We start from the raw sequence: 17,879 nt of genomic DNA on the forward strand, positions 1-17,879 counted from the left end.
ATGTGAAATCTATGGGGCTCACAGAGGCAATGACAAGTGACTGAGACCTTTGGTAATATATCATGCTTGAGAAGACCTTTTAAGCCAAGTGAGATCGTATTTGTGGGCGATGTCAGTGTTTCATAACTGGCACATAAAAAACACCCTCTAAGAAGGGCATTCAGCTGTAGAGACTATGCCAACTCACATTAGAACCTGGTGCAGTTCCCCAACTTAGCAGTTTTCAGTCAAACCGGTCAACCCATGTCAGCATGGAAAAACATATGTTAACTGATGGTGATGATGTTGATATATATATATATATATAATGGTTAGTAAGAGCTGTGCGAGCCATGTACAGAGATGCTGTCAGTAAGGTGAGGGTTGGAAATGAGTACAGTAATGAATTCCGGGTAGAGGTAGGGGTCCACCAAGGTTTCGTCCTCAGCCCCCTCCTATTTATCATAGTCCTCCAGGCGATCACAGAGGAATTCAAGACAGGTTGCCCCTGGGAGCTCCTCTATGCTGATGACCTTGCACTAATTGCGCAGTCACTATCAGAACTAGAGGAGAAGTTTAAGGTGTGGAAGCAAGGACTAGAATCGAAGGGCCTTAGAGTCAACCTAGCAAAAACCAAAATCCTAATAAGTAGGAAGGTAGATAAAACACAAACCCCTTCAGGTAGATGGCCCTGCTCAGTATGCAGTAAAGGAGTAGGTAGTAACTCTATAAGATGTACCCGGTGCAAGCTATGGACACATAAGAGGTGCAGCAATATCAAAGACAGATTAACTACGAAGTTAGTTTTTGTATGTGGCAGATGTTCAGGTGCAATAAACACTGTAAACAAACAGGAAACAACTTCTATCTCATTCCAGGGAGAAAAACTAGAGGTAGTCGATAGCTTCCGCTATCTGGGTGACCAAGTTAGTAGTGGGGGTGGGTGCGCTGAAAGTGTAACTGCTAGAATAAGAATAGCCTGGGCCAAGTTTAGAGAGCTCTTACCTCTGCTGGCGACAAAGGGACTTTCACTCAGAGTAAAAGGCAGACTGTATGACGCATGTGTACGAACAGCCATGCTACATGGCAGTGAAACATGGGCTGTGACTGCTGAGGACATGTGTAAGCTCGCAAGGAATGAAGCCAGTATGCTCCGCTGGATGTGTAATGTAAATGTGCATACCCATCAGAGTGTATCTTGAGAGAAAAGCTGAACATAAGAAGCATCAGTTGTGGTGTGCAAGAGAGACGATTGCGCTGGTTTGGACATGTGGTGAGAATGAATGAGGATAGCTGCGTGAAAAAGTGCCACTCCCTAACAGTTGAGGGAACCCGTGGAAGAGGTAGGCCCAGGAAGACCTGGGCTGAGGTGGTGAGGCAAGACCTTCGAACATTGGGCCTCACCGAGGCGATGACTACTGACCGAGACCTTTGGAAATGTGCTGTGCGTGAGAAGACCCGGCAAGCCAAGTGAGATCGTTGCCAGGGCCCCTAGACTGGCTCTTGTGCTGGTGGCACATAAGATGTACCATCCTTAGCGTGACCGTTGCCAGTACCGCCTGACTGGCCTTGTAGGGTTTTCGAGCGAGATCGTTGCCAGTGCCCCTGGACTGGCTCTTGTGCGGGTGGCACATAAAAGACACCATTTCGAGCGTGGCCGTTTTCGTGCGGGTGACACGTAAAAGCACCCACTACACTCTCTGAGTGGTTGGCGTTAGGAAGGGCATCCAGCTGTAGAAACTCTGCCAAATTAGATTGGAGCCTGGTGTTGCCATCCGGTTTCACCAGTCCTCAGTCAAATCGTCCAACCCATGCTAGCATGGAAAGCGGACGTTAAACGATGATGATGATGATGATATATATATACATATATATAAGAAGTAATTAAGATTCACTTGAATTAGGTACTTAAGTTGAAGCACCAAGTCAGTCCAGTATTATCTGCACACAGCTCGAAGTAAGGTGAATAAAATCAAAATAATTAACAGGATTTCAAGTAGAGGGTATAAAATCGTGTTACTTATTTTGATTTTATATATATATAGGTTTTGTGATGCAAACAGAAAAAATAGAACTCAAAACATAGATATATATGCACAGGCACACACACACACACACACACATATTTATTAATATTTGGCAGCGAGCTGGCAAGAATCATTAGCACGCCAGGTGAAATGCTTTTGGCATCATCTGTCCTTACATTCTCAGTTCAAACTCTACTGAGATCCATTTTGCCTTTCGTCCTTTCAGGGTCAATGAAATAAATACCAGTTGAGTACTGGGGTTGATGTAATTGACTTACCCCATCACCCTGAAATTGATGGCCTTGTGCCAAAATTTGTAATTGATATTTGGTAGAAGTTACAAAGTGACTCAAGGAGCCAAGAGTTTTGTGCATCAGCACTTATTGAAGTAGTTATGAATCAAGGGGTTATATATATATATATATATATATATATATATATATATATATCATCATCATCATTATTATCATCATTTAACATCCGTTTTCCATGCTGGCATGAGTTTGATGGCTTAACAGGAGCTGGCAAACCAGAGGACTGCACGAAGCTCCATTGTCTGTTTAGGCATGGTTTTTATGGTTGGATGCTCTTCCTAACGCCAACCACTTTACAGAGTGGACTGAGTGCTTCTCATATGGCGCCAGCCCCAGTGAGGTCACCAAGTAACTTGAAAGACAAAGATACTTTGAGAATGGAGAGTACTGGAGGAGGTGGCTTTGTGCCAAGTGATGAGAGATTAGAGTATGAGAGGGGGACAGAAATAAGTGTTTTACTTTAGAGGAAATATATGGTCTTCACAGCTGGAGGATGAGAGCGAGAGATAGAGAGAGAGTGATAGAGACAGCAAGAGTGAGAGAGATGGTAGTGATATGCCAGGGCATACTCTCAAAATATGGAGATGAGAATATAAATTGGATGGTAGAGCATTGCTAAGGGTGCATGAATAGGGAGTTCGCATGAATGCAAAGAAAGGGAAGAATGCAGTGACTGATGAAGCCTGGGTATATAGGGGCGGGACAACATAATAACAATGATAAAGTGAGCAGGGCAGTGAGGACAGAAGTGGGGAAGAAAAGATAAGCATAGTGCATGAAAAAGAGAAAATGTGAGGAAAAGGAGAATGAGAGATGTAGTTTGGTTTAATGGGGTAGGGTGTGAAAACTTTTTTTAACGTTACATGTAGATGGAACACACAGCACTTTCAGAACTAAGCTTCACTGAAGTGGGCAGGTCTTCTCAAGGATATATATCATATATCCTTGTCAGTCAGCATATATATCATATAAATATTTATGCAATAAGAAAGGATCTTTAACTATACATGGCCATAGGAAGACTTGATTGGAGAGAGAAAGTGTAAAAACATTGATGAAGTTACATTTTACAATAACAAGAACTTAGCTGTAGTTTCAGAGATCATGGTTCTGGTCAGATTGAGCAATGTTAGGGAAATTACATCATCATATATACACAGATAGATGCTATCTAAAGATAGACAAGTGCAGGAGTGGCTGTGTGGTAAGGCGGCGAGCTGGCAGAATCGCTAGCACGCCAGGCAAAATGCTTAGCAGTATTTCGTCTGCCGTTACGTTCTGAGTTCAAATTCCGCTGGGATCGACTTTGCCTTTCATCCTTTCGGGGTCGATAAGTTAAGTACCAGTTACGCACTGGGGATCGATGTAATCGACTTAATCCCTTTGTCTGTCCTTGTTTGTCCCCTCTATGTTTAGCCCCTTGTGGGCAATAAAGAAATAAGAAGCTTGTTTCCCAACCACAAGGTTCTGGGTTCAGTTCCACTGCATGGCACCTTGGCTAAGTGTCTTCTATTATAGCCTCAGGCCAACCAAAGCCTTGTGAGTGGATTTGGTAGATGGAAACTTAAAGAAGCCCGTCGTACATATATATATATATATATATTTGTGTGTCTGTGCTTGTCTCCCCCACCACCACCACCATTGCTTGACAACTGATCTTGGTGTGTTTATGTCCCCATAACAGTTCAGCAAAAAGGGTCGATAGAATAAGTACTAGGCTTACAAAGAATAAGTGCTGGGGTGAATTTGTTTGACTAAAGGTGGTGCTTCAGCATGGTCACAGTCAAATGGCTGAAACAAGTGAAAGAATAAAAGAAAATAAAGTATCTTTAGAATCTGTAAGAATGTATCATAGAATCCTCATTATTACACAAACTTAATTAGAGAATACACATATATATACATATATATTGGGTCATCCCATAAAAAATGTCGTTTTTTTATACTTCTTTTATTTTTCAAAGTTAAAATAAACAAAGTTATTTTCTGATCTAAAATATGCTCTCCTTCATTTTCTACAATGCTCTTCCATCTATGTGATAGATTGCAAAGCCCCTCTTCCAAAATTCACTTGTCTGTGACAAAAAATACTCCTCCAGTGCTGATCTGACCTCATCTACAGAATTCATATTTTTTCCGTCCAAATGATTATCAGATGGGGCAATGTCTGATAAATGATAATCAGATGGGGCAATGTCTGGCGAATATAGTGGATGGGGCATCGTTTCCCATTCAAACTGCTCCAGTCATCCTTTCTGTTTGTGGCCAAGCATTATCCTGATGGAAGAACACCTTTCGTCTTGAAACCAACAAGACTTAAGCTGGTCAAGCTGCTCACAGTGGATCTCCTTTGTTATCATTTGGCTTGGGTTTAAAGGTTCAAAGTGGACTAAACCTTTCATGTCCCACCAAACAGATAGCAACACCTTATGTGGGTGAAGCCCTTCTTTAGCCTGGGGTGCTGGTGTTTCTCCTTTCCCTACCCACTGTCTTCTGCGTTTGACATTTTTATAGAGAACCCATTTCTCATCACCAGTCATTATTCACTTCAAAAAAGGTTCATTCGTGAGATGTGACAGCAAAGAAGAGTGCATATTCACCCTCTGCATGCAATTACACTCGGAAAGTTTGTGAGGAACCCATTGACCCAATTTGCTGACTTTTCTGATGACATGCAGGTATTATGTAAATAGAGGAATTTATTGGTAAAATAATATGTGACAATTATTCAGTTGCCATAGCAAAACTCTGAGTTTTGGATGTTGGGGTGGAAATCTGCTCTGGCATCTCGTCAGTTGTTAAGACAAAACAAAAATGCTATGAAAATTACCATTAAACAAAGGGAAATTACTGTGAAGTTGACCGTTATTAAGACAAACAAAAGAGCTATTAGAATGACCATTAAGTAAAGTGAAAAAAACTGGAAAGGGGAGAAAGTAAAAACTGCTCATAGGATTTTCATATGCGTGCATGTACATACATACACATGCGTGCACGCTCACCCACGTACATATATACATATGCTCACTAACACTCGCATGAAATGCATACATGCACACCCACACACACCTATATCTATATATATATATATATATATATATATATATATATGCAACCATACACATGTACACATATAAATATTCACACACACACGTATATAAACCCATATGCACACAATTATATTCATATACACGTCTAAAAATACGCATATGCTCACTCACACTCACGTGATATATACACACCCTCACACATACCTATATGTGTACATTTATATGCGACCATACACATGTACACATATGCACATGCAAACACACACACGTATATATACCCATACGCACACAAATATGTTCATATACATGTCTATATGTGTCTTTATACGCACAGGCACAAAAGGCAGGGTGAAAGGTAATATACAGAAAAAATATGTAAAAATATATAAAGCAGAGTTCTATATTTAAGAGATGAGGAATTATGTACATTATTTATATTTGTTTGTTGTTAACACAATGTTTTGGCTGATATACCCTTCAGCCTTCATCAGGTGTCTTGGGGAAATTTTGATCTTGGGTTCTCATTCCTAAGGTATCACCCTAAACATGTTAACAACAAATATCCGTCAAATATAAATATTGTAAATAATATATATAAAGCAATAAAAATATATAAAAAATATATATATATATATATAAAAATATGTAAAAAATATATAAAAAATGTATAGCGATAAGATGCTTGAAGATGGACACAGTATAAAAAGCACGTTCTATTTGTGTTCTTGGGGGGACCAAAAACGTAACAAATATTTAGCCATATGTGGACGTGATCCAAAAAGTTCAGTTCTTAAATTTAGACATGTCGCGGGATCTAAGCTGCTTTTCCAGATGAGCCATCTTTCCATATCACAAAGACCGCACTTTCCACTGTGTAAGGCTGGCACTTGGCTAAGATCTTCCAATGGATGTTGTAATTGTCAGTTTTTATTTGCTCCCCTTTCCGGTTTTTTCCCTTTACTTAATGGTCATTCTAATAGCCCTTTTGTTTGTCTTAATAACAGTCAACTTCATAGTAATTTCTCTTTGTTGAACGGTAATTTTCATAGCATTTTTGTTTTGTCTTAATAACTGACGAGATGCTGGAGCAGATTTCCGCCTCGATATCCGAAACTTATTGTTGCCAGTGCTCCTGGACTGGCTCTTGTGTGGGTGGCACATAAAATACACCATTTTGAGTGTGGCCATTGCCAGTACCGCCTGACTGGCCTTTGTGCCGGTGACACGTAAAAGCACCCACTACACTCTCGGAGTGGTTGGCGTTAGGAAGGGCATCCAGCTGTAGAAACACTGCCAAATCAGATTGGAGCCTGGTGTAGCCATTGGGTTTCACCAGTCCTCAGTCAAATCGTCCAACCCATGCTAGTATGGAAAGCAGACGTTAAATGATGATGATGATGATGATATATATATATATATATATATATATATATATATATATATGTATATATATATAAATAAATAAATATATATATATATATATATATATATATATATATATATATATATATATATATATATATATATAACAGTAAATAGTGGGGTTGTGTTAACCGCATGTGGAGAAATAATAGGAAAATGAAAAATAATAATAAGGCAGAATGCTAAACTGAAAGTATATTTTAATATAGATGTGTAAAAAGGATTTCTAACCGGCTTTCATTGCATGGCAAATTTTCAAGAGGAGGGAGAATGAAAATGTTTTTTACAAAAAAGTAAAAAATAATATATAAAAAAAATAAATATACCAATACATTATATTGTCTTTGAGCTTTTAAAGTTCAATGCTAATATATGTAGATAATAGTTGGAAAAAATAGGATGCATGAAAATTGAGAGTTGTGTTTGGTTTAAAAAAAATAAAAGGGGCTAAAGGTTTATGTGTTAAGCAGGAAGTGTGGTGTCAAAACAGGAAGTGTGTGTAAGGGAAAACAATTCTTTTTTTTAAACCAAACACAACTCTCAATTTTCATACATCCTATTTTTTCCAACTATTTTCTACATGCATTACCATTGAACTTTAAAAGCTCAAAGACAATATAATGTATTGGTACATTTATTTTTTTATATATTATTTTTTTACTTTTTTGTAAAAAACATTTTCATTCTCCCTCTTCTTGAAAATTTGCCATGCAATGAAAGCCGGTTAGAAATCCTTTTTACACATCTATATTAAAATATGCTTTCAGTTTAGCATTCTGCCTTATTATTATTTTTCATTTTCCTATATATATATATTAATATTATCTCAGTTTTAAAAAACTTTGACAATGTAAATATGTTAATAGTTACCATGGGTAGCAAAAATTACACAAAAAAAACAGGATATCACACCCGTTTTATAAGTAGAGATACCAAGTTGAAGTGATGCATTTTGAGTAGATATGAATAATAACAATAAATGGAGCAAAATGCATATAAATAAAAGTTCCTTTAATTCCTACACATGTTTCAAAATATATGTGTACTCTACTCAAAGAAGTAAGAGCTGCTGGAATTCCACATATATTCATCGTCAGGGAACCAACATATAGAAGCAAGACAAATGTGAAATGATGAGGTAATTTACGAGTTATAATATTATAATATTATATGGCCAAGTAAGTGACCGTTAGAAGTAAGAACGCTTATTTACATAGAGTTATAAAGGGAGTAATAATATTACATAGCCAAGTAAGTGACCGTTAATAATATTACATAGCCAAGTAAGTGACCGTTAATAATATTACATAGCCAAGTAAGTGACAATGTAAGGTAATGCCTCACGCTGATGTCTCGTTTTACATAGGTAGCTCATTGACGCAGGTCTCCAAGAGAATATCGAACCATTATTCTTCATTTAGGGATAGGAATAAAGCTAGCACCACCGGCCTAAGTAAATTCATTTGGGAACTGAAAGATTGCAATAAGCAATTCTCTTTGGAATGGTCTATACTCGCTACCTCAGTTCCCTAAGACAAAGGTAAGGAATTTTGTCCTCTTTGTAACTTGGAGCTTTTCCATATTCTGTTCTCCAAGAATCGCCTAGTTAACCAAATAACACAGAGGGCGTATCATTGTCAGCACTACAAGAGACATACCTTCATTTATTGTCTTTGATTCTATCCTTCCAACTAGTTTAGGTTTTAAGCATTATTATTATTATTATCATTAATTATATATATATATATATATATATATATATATATATATATATATATATATATATATATAATTTTTTTTTTTCTAAATGTCCTCTGAATAATATCTACATCTACACCCACCGACACTTGTCTTTTATTTTCCCCTTCTATAGTTGATCAAGTAATTTCCTTCCCAGTAATGCTACTTGAGTTGCCTTGTACCACTAGTTACTTTGTCTTAATATACCCGATCTTCTCCTTGTAAGCATGTATATTGTTGTTATTATTATTTCTCAACAAAATATCTTGTACCTTGTTCTTCCATTGATTTGCGTTAACATCCGTATATTAATATATCACAAGGTAATGATGTTTCATTTATCATGTTTACATTCTTCGCTTCAAATCAGTATGTTATTAATCTTAATACTTTTAATATATTCTTAAACAATATATATTTCAGCCTCAATCACCACTTGTTCTTTATTTTCCCCTTCTACAGTTAGTTAAGTAAATTCTTCCTAGTAATGCCACACTGGTTGTTGTTCGTACCATTGGCAACTTCAACTAAGTATTTCCGATTTTCTTGTAAGCGTGCACATTATTATTATTTCTCCACTAAATATCCTGTACCTTGTTTTACCATTAACTTGCGTTAATATCCGTATAATAATATAATATATTACTAGGCTATGATGCTTTATTTATTTTTTATATTTACTTTCTTCACTTTATATTAGTATTTCATTAGTTTTTCCTTAAGGAGAAAATTATTTTATATTTGATGAACTCTCTTGGTTCTCTCCCTTCCTCCACTTTTGAATTAGCAATTTAGCTTACAACTTTTAGTTTACTTTACTGTGATCTATTTTGCCCTCCTCCCCCCATTTTAATCATTTAATTTAAACCTTTAGTATAATGTTTACAGCCCCCTCCCTTTATAACTCTATGTAAACAAGCGTTCTTACTTCTAACGGTCACTTACTTGGCCATGTAACATTATAACTCGTAAGTTACCTCATCATTTCGCATTTGTCTTGCTTCTATATGTTGGTTCCCTGACGATGAATATATGTGGAATTCCAGCAGCTCTTACTTCTTTGGAGTAGAGTACACATATATTTTGAAACATATGTAGGAATTAAAGGAACTTTTATTTATATGCGTTTTGCTCCATTTATTGTTATTATATATATATATATATATATATATATATATATATATATATATACATATAAGAATTTAAGGAATGGAGAAAACGCATGTTATAATTGCATACTTTATTCCTACATATGTTTCAAAGGATTACAACCTGTGTGATCCATAGGGATCTTTGATATTAAAATTGTAACCTTCTCATCAGGGAAAGCATGGGAATCATCTTAAACGTAAGACATTATGACCGACTATGAAAACAATAGATGGATAAGGTTATGACTTAATTCATTTGAAAAAACCATTAGAGAATTGGACGCTGCCGGATAGTGGGTTGGACAACACATACCTATAAATGTGTGAGAACATACATGCATACATAAATACATTTTTTGAATCAAGTTAATATTTCTTACTATGTTATTATAATGATTTGATAATGTTTCTGCATGTCTCTTGATTTTTAAAAATCACATTATTTCATATATATGAAAACTGTGGATCAAATTTGTTTATAATCTAGTAACTGAAAAAGATGTTTGTCTTTACATGATAATAATATCTAACCTTTATACCAGTGGTTCTTAATCTGAGTCTTGTTGTGACAAAACAATTACAAAAAAAAGGCAAATATTAAAGCTATACTTCAGCATTACTGAGGGTTTTGAGGGATATGAAGCAAAGTCAGTATTACAGTAAATTGTAAGCAGGGCTAAGATAGTAGAATAAGAAACTAAAGGTATAAGGCGATACTTCTGCATTATTTCATGAACTTCTCATTATTTGACCATGGTCTCGTTAAGTGAATAACAAATATAATTAGAGAAATTCCTGCTTTTTCTCGCAGGTTCATGCCCCACTCTTTGGAGGTTACTGACGCAATGGATTTAATTATAAATGGTTGAAGACTACATACTACATAAAGTCTTCTAAGTATAAGTTTCTGCGTCACCATTTCTTTTATCTTCACCCCGACTATTCCCTCTGCTACTCTCTAAATTATAGTAGGCTTAACAAGGTATAAATTTTCTAAACTCATTCTGCCACAGTTATAACAAAAAGTAACAATGTAAATATTTTGGTTTCCATTATTGATGTAAATTTGTTAAAAAATGGTTTATCCTTTATGTTTGAAGTCTATGCATTCATCTGACAAGAACAGTTTCTTTCAAATTGAAACAGTTGTAATGAATTGACACCTGTACATCTCTGTTACTTATTCATATTCTATATATACATACATACATACATATATATATATATCATCATCATCATCATCATCATCGTTTAATGTCCGCTTTCCATGTTAGCATGGGTTGGATGATTTGACTGAGGACTGGTGAAACCAGATGGCTACACCAGGCTCCAATCTGATTTGGCAAAGTTTCTACAACTGGATGCCTTTCCTAATGCCAACCACTCTGAGAGTGTAGTGGGTGCTTTTACGTGCCACCCGCACGAAGGCCAGTCAAGTGGTACTGGCAACGGCCACGCTCAAATGGTGTATTTTATGTGCCACCCGCACAAGAGCCAGTCCAGGGACACTGGCAACGATCTCGCTCGAAAGTCCATTACACATGCCACGGGCACAAGTGCTAGAAAGGCGACGCTGGGCACAGGTGCTATCCCGATTTCGCTTTCACTTGCCCCAATAAGTCTTCGCAAGCTGAGTTTCGTGTCCAATGAAGGAGACGACGTTGGCATGGGTGCCAGTCGTCGAATTTAGTTCGGTTTCAATTTCACTTGCTTCAGCAGGTCTTCGCAAGCGGAGTTTAGTGTCCAAAGAAGGAAAGGTATGCATAAGTGGGCTGGCTACACCCCTGGCAGAGGCCTTGGATTTTGGTCTCACTTGGCTTGCCGGGTCTTAGGTTCAAAAAAGGAAAAAGATAAAATAACAACAACAAAAAACGTGAGGACGTGATACAGATTGTGTTACTAGACACTTGGGAAAGGAAAGATATATATATATATATATATATATATGTATGTATGTAAACATGAAATTATGGCCTGGTCATAGAGTGACCAATTGTTTCATATCCATGGACAGCTCATCAGACACTATGCAAAGACAAATTTAACTTTTCATCTTGCAGAGATGGAAAAACTCACAGGAAAAAAAAATGTTAAATGGCTACATATTATCAATTGCCTCTACTCCAAGGAGAACATGGAACATTACAACATTGGATATTCTACAAAAAATACCCCAGCACATTCCAATGAAGCCAATACGAAAATGCTGCTGGAGAACCTTATTAGGTACATGAGGTGGGAGGCATTTTTCTCCGATCAAAACATGCCATCTTCTGAGGCCAACACATATGGTATCAAGTCTAGGAGATTCCCACCTAGAATCAAAGAACTCGAAGCCTTTGAAATGAACCTACTGGGCATAATATCCAAGCTGAAATTCTGTAAGTCCTCTTCCCCCTTTCAAAGCAAACTCCGTGAAGATATACAAAAAATAAGAAACTCCAACAGGTCCTTAATCTTCTTGGATAAGATTAAACTTATAGACACATACATTTAGATAGACACATACATTTATAATAGACTTTTAAAGGATTGTATTACACAAAGATACAGATGTGCTTATCCACACACTTATAATAACATTAACTGTAAAGCTAAACAGATAGTGATTAGCCTAAGTATAGCAGACAGAGTAAAGATCTTGGCCAAGAGAAATGTCTTTATCATTTTAAAAGACAAGCCGAACTTTACCTCTAACCCCAAATGCCACCTGATCAAGCTGGCTAAGTCCAAGATTGGCCAAGTAAGTAAGTATATACTGAGGAAGATTAATGACAACATAAGAAGAGCCACTGGCCTCCTTCTATGTGCAACACCAACGAGGTGACCTCATGGTTTAATGCTAACCCGGGGGAGGGGCAGGGCTACGTTTACACAGTTTGACATTGTTGACTTTTATCCATCGATTTCAAAAGGGTTGCTGATGAAGGCTAAGGACTTCACAGATATTAGTTATAGTGACATTAACGTTATCATGCATGCCAGGAAGATGGTGCTGTTCAACAAAGATTCAATGAGGGTCAAGCAATCTGACCCCAAGAGTTCCTTCAATATGACTATGGGAGCCTATGACGGTGCCAATATCAGCGATCTTATCAGACTATACATCCTGGACACCTTAGGGAAGAGATTCCCTTCAGTCTCTACAGAGATGATGCCCTAGCCATCTCTAGAGGAGCCAATGGGCGCATACTAGATAGACTTGGAAAGGACCTGATTAGCACCCTAGGCTCCATGGGACTCAAGATCACCATTGAGATTAAACTCACCACAGTAGACTTCCTAGATGTTACTTTAGATCTGGGCCCTGGTACACACATGCCCTATCACAAGCCTAATGAGAGACTGTTCTATATTAACACAGCCTCCTGTTACCCCACTATCATGTTCAAGAATATAGTGGAAGGTGTCAGCAAGAGGATCTTGAATCTATCCTCTAGCCAAGATATCTTCAACACTGCTGCCCCCTACTACAATGAGGCACTGGTATCTAGTGGGTTTAAGGACTGCATCTCCTACATGCCAGGCCCTAGCACCCAGAAAAAGAGGTGCCACCAAAGTATCATTTGGTTTGCCCAACACTTCTCACCCAATGTCAAGGCGTGTGTGGGAACGACATTCCTCAGATTAATAGACAAGCACTTCACACAGATACAGGCATTTATTTAACAGGCACAACCTAATGGTCTCTTTTAGTTGTGCACCCAACATAAAAAATATTTAAATAACATCCACAAACCAAGGGAGGAGGTGGGTTGCTCTTGCAGAGTGTACAATAACAGTCCAGTAGGGGGCTGATGTGAGGCCAAAGGAGTTATCTATGAAACACCGGTAACACCTAGACCTGACAGCCACATTACCAGCAATGTACCATCCAACTACAATGATGACACTGGAGGCAATGACAATAGCAGAACCACCAGTTGTAATGCCATCGATCCCAATCAGCCACAGAACAACCATGGCAATGACAGACATACCAGCACCACCATGCCAATGCACCATATTGACAATATCTCTAGTCCTGGAGGTTACCAGAGTTACACTAGGAATGCATATATTGCCAGCACCCAAGCCTGTAATTATATCATATTGGTCAGCACAGCTTTCAAGTGATGCTTCTGCAACCACCAGTCATCCTTCAGAGTCCCAGAAGGATGTTTTGTTACATCCCTGGCCAGCCATGTGTGGCACCACAAAGATCAAGGACCCCATATGATATCAGGTGGAAGATCATAGAACATCCAGGCCCATATATTAATGTGAGCAGACGCTGCAAAATTTGCTTAGCAGAACAAACCAAAATTCTTAAAAACTATGCTAAACCTAGTGCATTAAATAATCATAAATAATTTTTCTCAAAATGTGTTCATTTCAAGCACTATGTACTGGAAAATTGGGTCTTCCAGTTTGTTGTTTAAGCTAATAAGAGAACTTAATGAAATAGATCTTAGCTTCCATTTTTACTCTAGTCAAGGGGGAGATAACCCGTACTCAATAACTTTTTTCTTCTGTTAGCCATTTTTTTGTCCTAGCATTTTTCTACAAGGTGAAAAGTTAAATTTGTCTTTTTATAGAGTTTGATGGGCTGTCCACAAGGCTGTTGCTTTCATGGATATGAAACCATTGGTCACTCTATGACCAGACTTTAATTTATATTTTAATACTTACTGCTCTATTCTTCAGAGTGTGCTTCTTTTTCTGATATGTTTTATTGATAATATAGACATATATTTCAAAAATTTAACAAGACACAACAAATGGATATATTACAGAAACATAACAAACAGGAAATTTGTAGCTTATTCCTCATCAGTCAACATCCAAAAGATCATTACAATTTCGTGCCTTTAACATTAATATTGTTCACTTTTGGTGGCACCAGTAGCGAAAAGCCACTGGGAATAGCTAACAAATGTACAGGACATTGACGAAAACAAACACAACAAAATAAAACATACATATACAACTAAAACAGGTGTGTGGCTGCAAGAAAGTTTGACATGGGAAACTTTGTAGGTGCAATCCCATGGTCATTCATGACTGAAAGGGGTCTTTACCTTTATATATATATATATATATATATATATATATATATATATATATAGATGGGGGCTTCTTTCAGTTTCCATCTACCAAATTCACTCAATATTTTGGTCAGCTAAGCACTATAGTAGAAAACACTTGCCCAAGGTGCAGCACAGTGTGACTGAACCCAAGGTCACATGGTTGGCAAGCAAACTTTTTAACCACACTGCCATGTCTGTGTCTATTAGTAAAATTAGTTGAAATTTAATTAAAATATTTTTTTGTGAGAAAGGAAGAGTTATTCTAACATACACAGTGCATGGATTGGTGTTAATCATGGGTGAAATGTGTAAGATTTGTGCAAGTTGTTCTCTAGCTCAAAAACGAGCATGATCATGTCATCAAAACAGATATGCACTCATGAGGGCAGCATCTGAAAATTTCACCTTTCAAGTTCAGGAAGCCACCCAGATCATGTGACTTTTTTAGAATGATTTCCTCTTCCAACATACAGTCTGCATCTCCCATTTCCATTAAAATATGACCTAGATTGTTTCAGCAACTTCCACTTGACATTAAACAGCATTCTATCTTCTTTTAATCACCATCACCAAATATAATGATTATATATGGCAAGTAAATGTTCAGGCTGAATAATCACAGATCCTTTTTTAGGATCCAGGAAAAGCATAATGCCACAACTTAAGCCAGCTATATGAGTAATGCATTCCTGAAAATCTTGCCATATATGAAATCCCATAATATGAAATTAATTTTCCCATTCATTTTTATAAAAGGAGATGTATTTTGACAGATGTTTTCAAGCAAAAACAACAAAAAAACAAGCAACATCACTTTTATGCATGCAAATAGCAATTTCTGACATACACAGTACAATATGTATACATAAAATCATTTGAAGAGAAATATGTTGGGGAATAAATAAGAATCATAATATCATCATTAGGTACAGTCTTACCACACAAGATGTGTGAAGATGGTGGTGAAATGAGAGTTACTTGGAGGATGAGGGGGACACTGTTTTCTACCTTATAGTTCATCATCAACATCTGTTTATAGGTGAAGAACTTATCCAAAGTTGTTTTTTGTGTTTATGGCACAGTCTCACTTTGTACAGCTCAGTATAAGAACTGAGCCCTTTGTAACTTCATCTTGTAATTCCTTTGTTAGGTTCATGATTAGCAGTATTTTCAGTAAAACTTTGCAGACTTCCATTTATAATATTCTTTGAATCCATTTAAATGAAGTTGGTGAAATTTCCACATTCTCATCTATATTCTCAGCTTGCTTTTGTTGTAACTGCATCAGCTCCTTGTTAGATAAACATTCTCTATGAGTCACTAGTGACTCAACCACATCATTCTCTATGACTTCAAATTCTGCATCATATGCAAATGTCACTATATTTTTCTATTTCTTTTGTAGAATTTCTGCTTTTGGAAAATTTGTGAAGTCACAGATATAGTCTAACCATGTAATCTTCTAAGCACTGTTCTAATTTGAGGGTTTTACTTCATTTCATGACTCAGCTATGTTATCCACAACATCCTTTATGTTGAACTTCTTCCAGAAGTTTGTAACAGTTGGTTTGTTCCCACCCCTCGTCAATTGATTTCTTAAGTTGTATGGAAGTTATTCTCAGATAATGTCCCTTGCAGCCAGTTAGCACACCTTGATCCATTGGCTGGAGCAAAAAAGTTGTAATATTTGGGATATATTCTACTCTCACATTATCAGGAAGCTCATTTAAATTCACTGGATAGCTTGGTGCATTGTCTTAAAGGAGCTATACTTTGTTGGAAATATGTCTGGCACTGTGCCTTTTTACAACAGGATGGAAAATGTTCTTGGAAAAAGCTCTTAGTTATTCATGCCTTCTTATCTGAATGCCCGATGAGAGGTGGATTAAACTTGCATCACTCCTGGATTTTCAGAGTGATACACACGAGAAGAAGATTCAATTTCATACCACTATTGGTATTTCCTCTCAGAAGAAACTTCAGAGTATCTTTTGGAAGCTTTAAATCCTAATTTTGATTTTTCTTCTCAAGAAAAAAGTACATGAGCTTCCAGAAGAGTACAGTTTTATTAGCATTGCTTTCATGTGTAGCCTCCTTCACCAATCATTTATTTTTTCAGCTGCTCAAGACAATAAGTAGCATCTCTGTATCAGCACTGACAGCTTCACCAAGCATTTTTAAATTTTGCAAATTCAACCACTTCTTAAACCTTTCAAACCAGCCTTTACTATCAGAAAAACTTTTCCTTTAAAATTGTCACCTGCCTTTATCTGCAAATCATCATACAAACTTTTGGCTTCTCTTTTTTTTATAATTCATATCATGCTTATTCATACATTATATTGAGTGATCCTTGATCCATACACACAAAGGCCATTTTATTTTGAATATCACATTAGATCTGTGGAAAAATAAGGTCTGAACAATTAACAGAGTGATTTCTTGAGCACTTGATTTAATTTTCTCTCTATTGTCACATATTGTTCCCACAGTAGATGTTGCAAGCTTTGATGTTTTGGTAATATGGATGATTTTACTTCTCTCACATCATGCCTTTAATCCTTTAAAGTTCTTTTTTACATTACTGCCTTCAGGTCTACTTGATAGGTTTTTCCAGACATCTTGAATTACAGGTGAAAAAGCAAAATGGCACCAAGAAAGAACTGTTTTGTGACAGCAAAATGCTACTGTCATAATTTTATGGCTGTCAGAATGGAAATGAAAAGATAAAAGAACGAAGGAGTGGAGTGCAAGGAAGTGGTGTTTGGTTACACTTAGTCGAAGAGTTACCAGGTTCAGGGGTACTTTACACTTTTTGCTGCTGACTGAAGCCATGTAAACTTCCCACTTTACTCACACACACATGCATACGCGCACACACACACCATTGTGCTGGCATATAGCATATGTAGCTGTAGATATTGCTACCATGCTGAAACTATTATTGTTCCCACTTGGTTATTCAAAAGTTGGTAGTAGCACTGGTGTTGAGTTAGAAGTGGTTATCCTGTTCTCATTAACAGTATTGTTGTTACTGTTTAGTCTCAAGTCATTCCTCTTTGAACTAAGGTCAAATACATTTTATTCAACTTTTAAAATGCATTAAGGTACCACTTTATCTCGTGTC

General features: G+C 36.9%; 1 protein-coding gene across 4 annotated transcripts in view; it reads left to right on the top strand.

Annotated features, from left to right (window-relative positions):
* Positions 1–17,879, top strand: part of LOC106882928 (CCA tRNA nucleotidyltransferase 1, mitochondrial) — a 51,065-nt gene that overhangs the window by 8,520 nt on the left and 24,666 nt on the right. The window contains exon 2 of one of the 4 annotated variants that reach the window (XM_089357358.1): positions 17,347–17,553. The exons of the other annotated variants lie outside the window; for them this stretch is intronic. The gene's annotated coding sequence lies outside the window, so the exon portion shown is untranslated. The remainder of the gene's footprint in view (positions 1–17,346; positions 17,554–17,879) is intronic. 4 annotated transcript variants of the gene reach the window in all.

Source organism: Octopus bimaculoides, chromosome 9, assembly GCF_046866305.1.
Source record: "Octopus bimaculoides isolate indiv1 chromosome 9, ASM4686630v1, whole genome shotgun sequence".
In the NCBI taxonomy this organism is placed as follows: domain Eukaryota; kingdom Metazoa; phylum Mollusca; class Cephalopoda; order Octopoda; family Octopodidae; genus Octopus; species Octopus bimaculoides.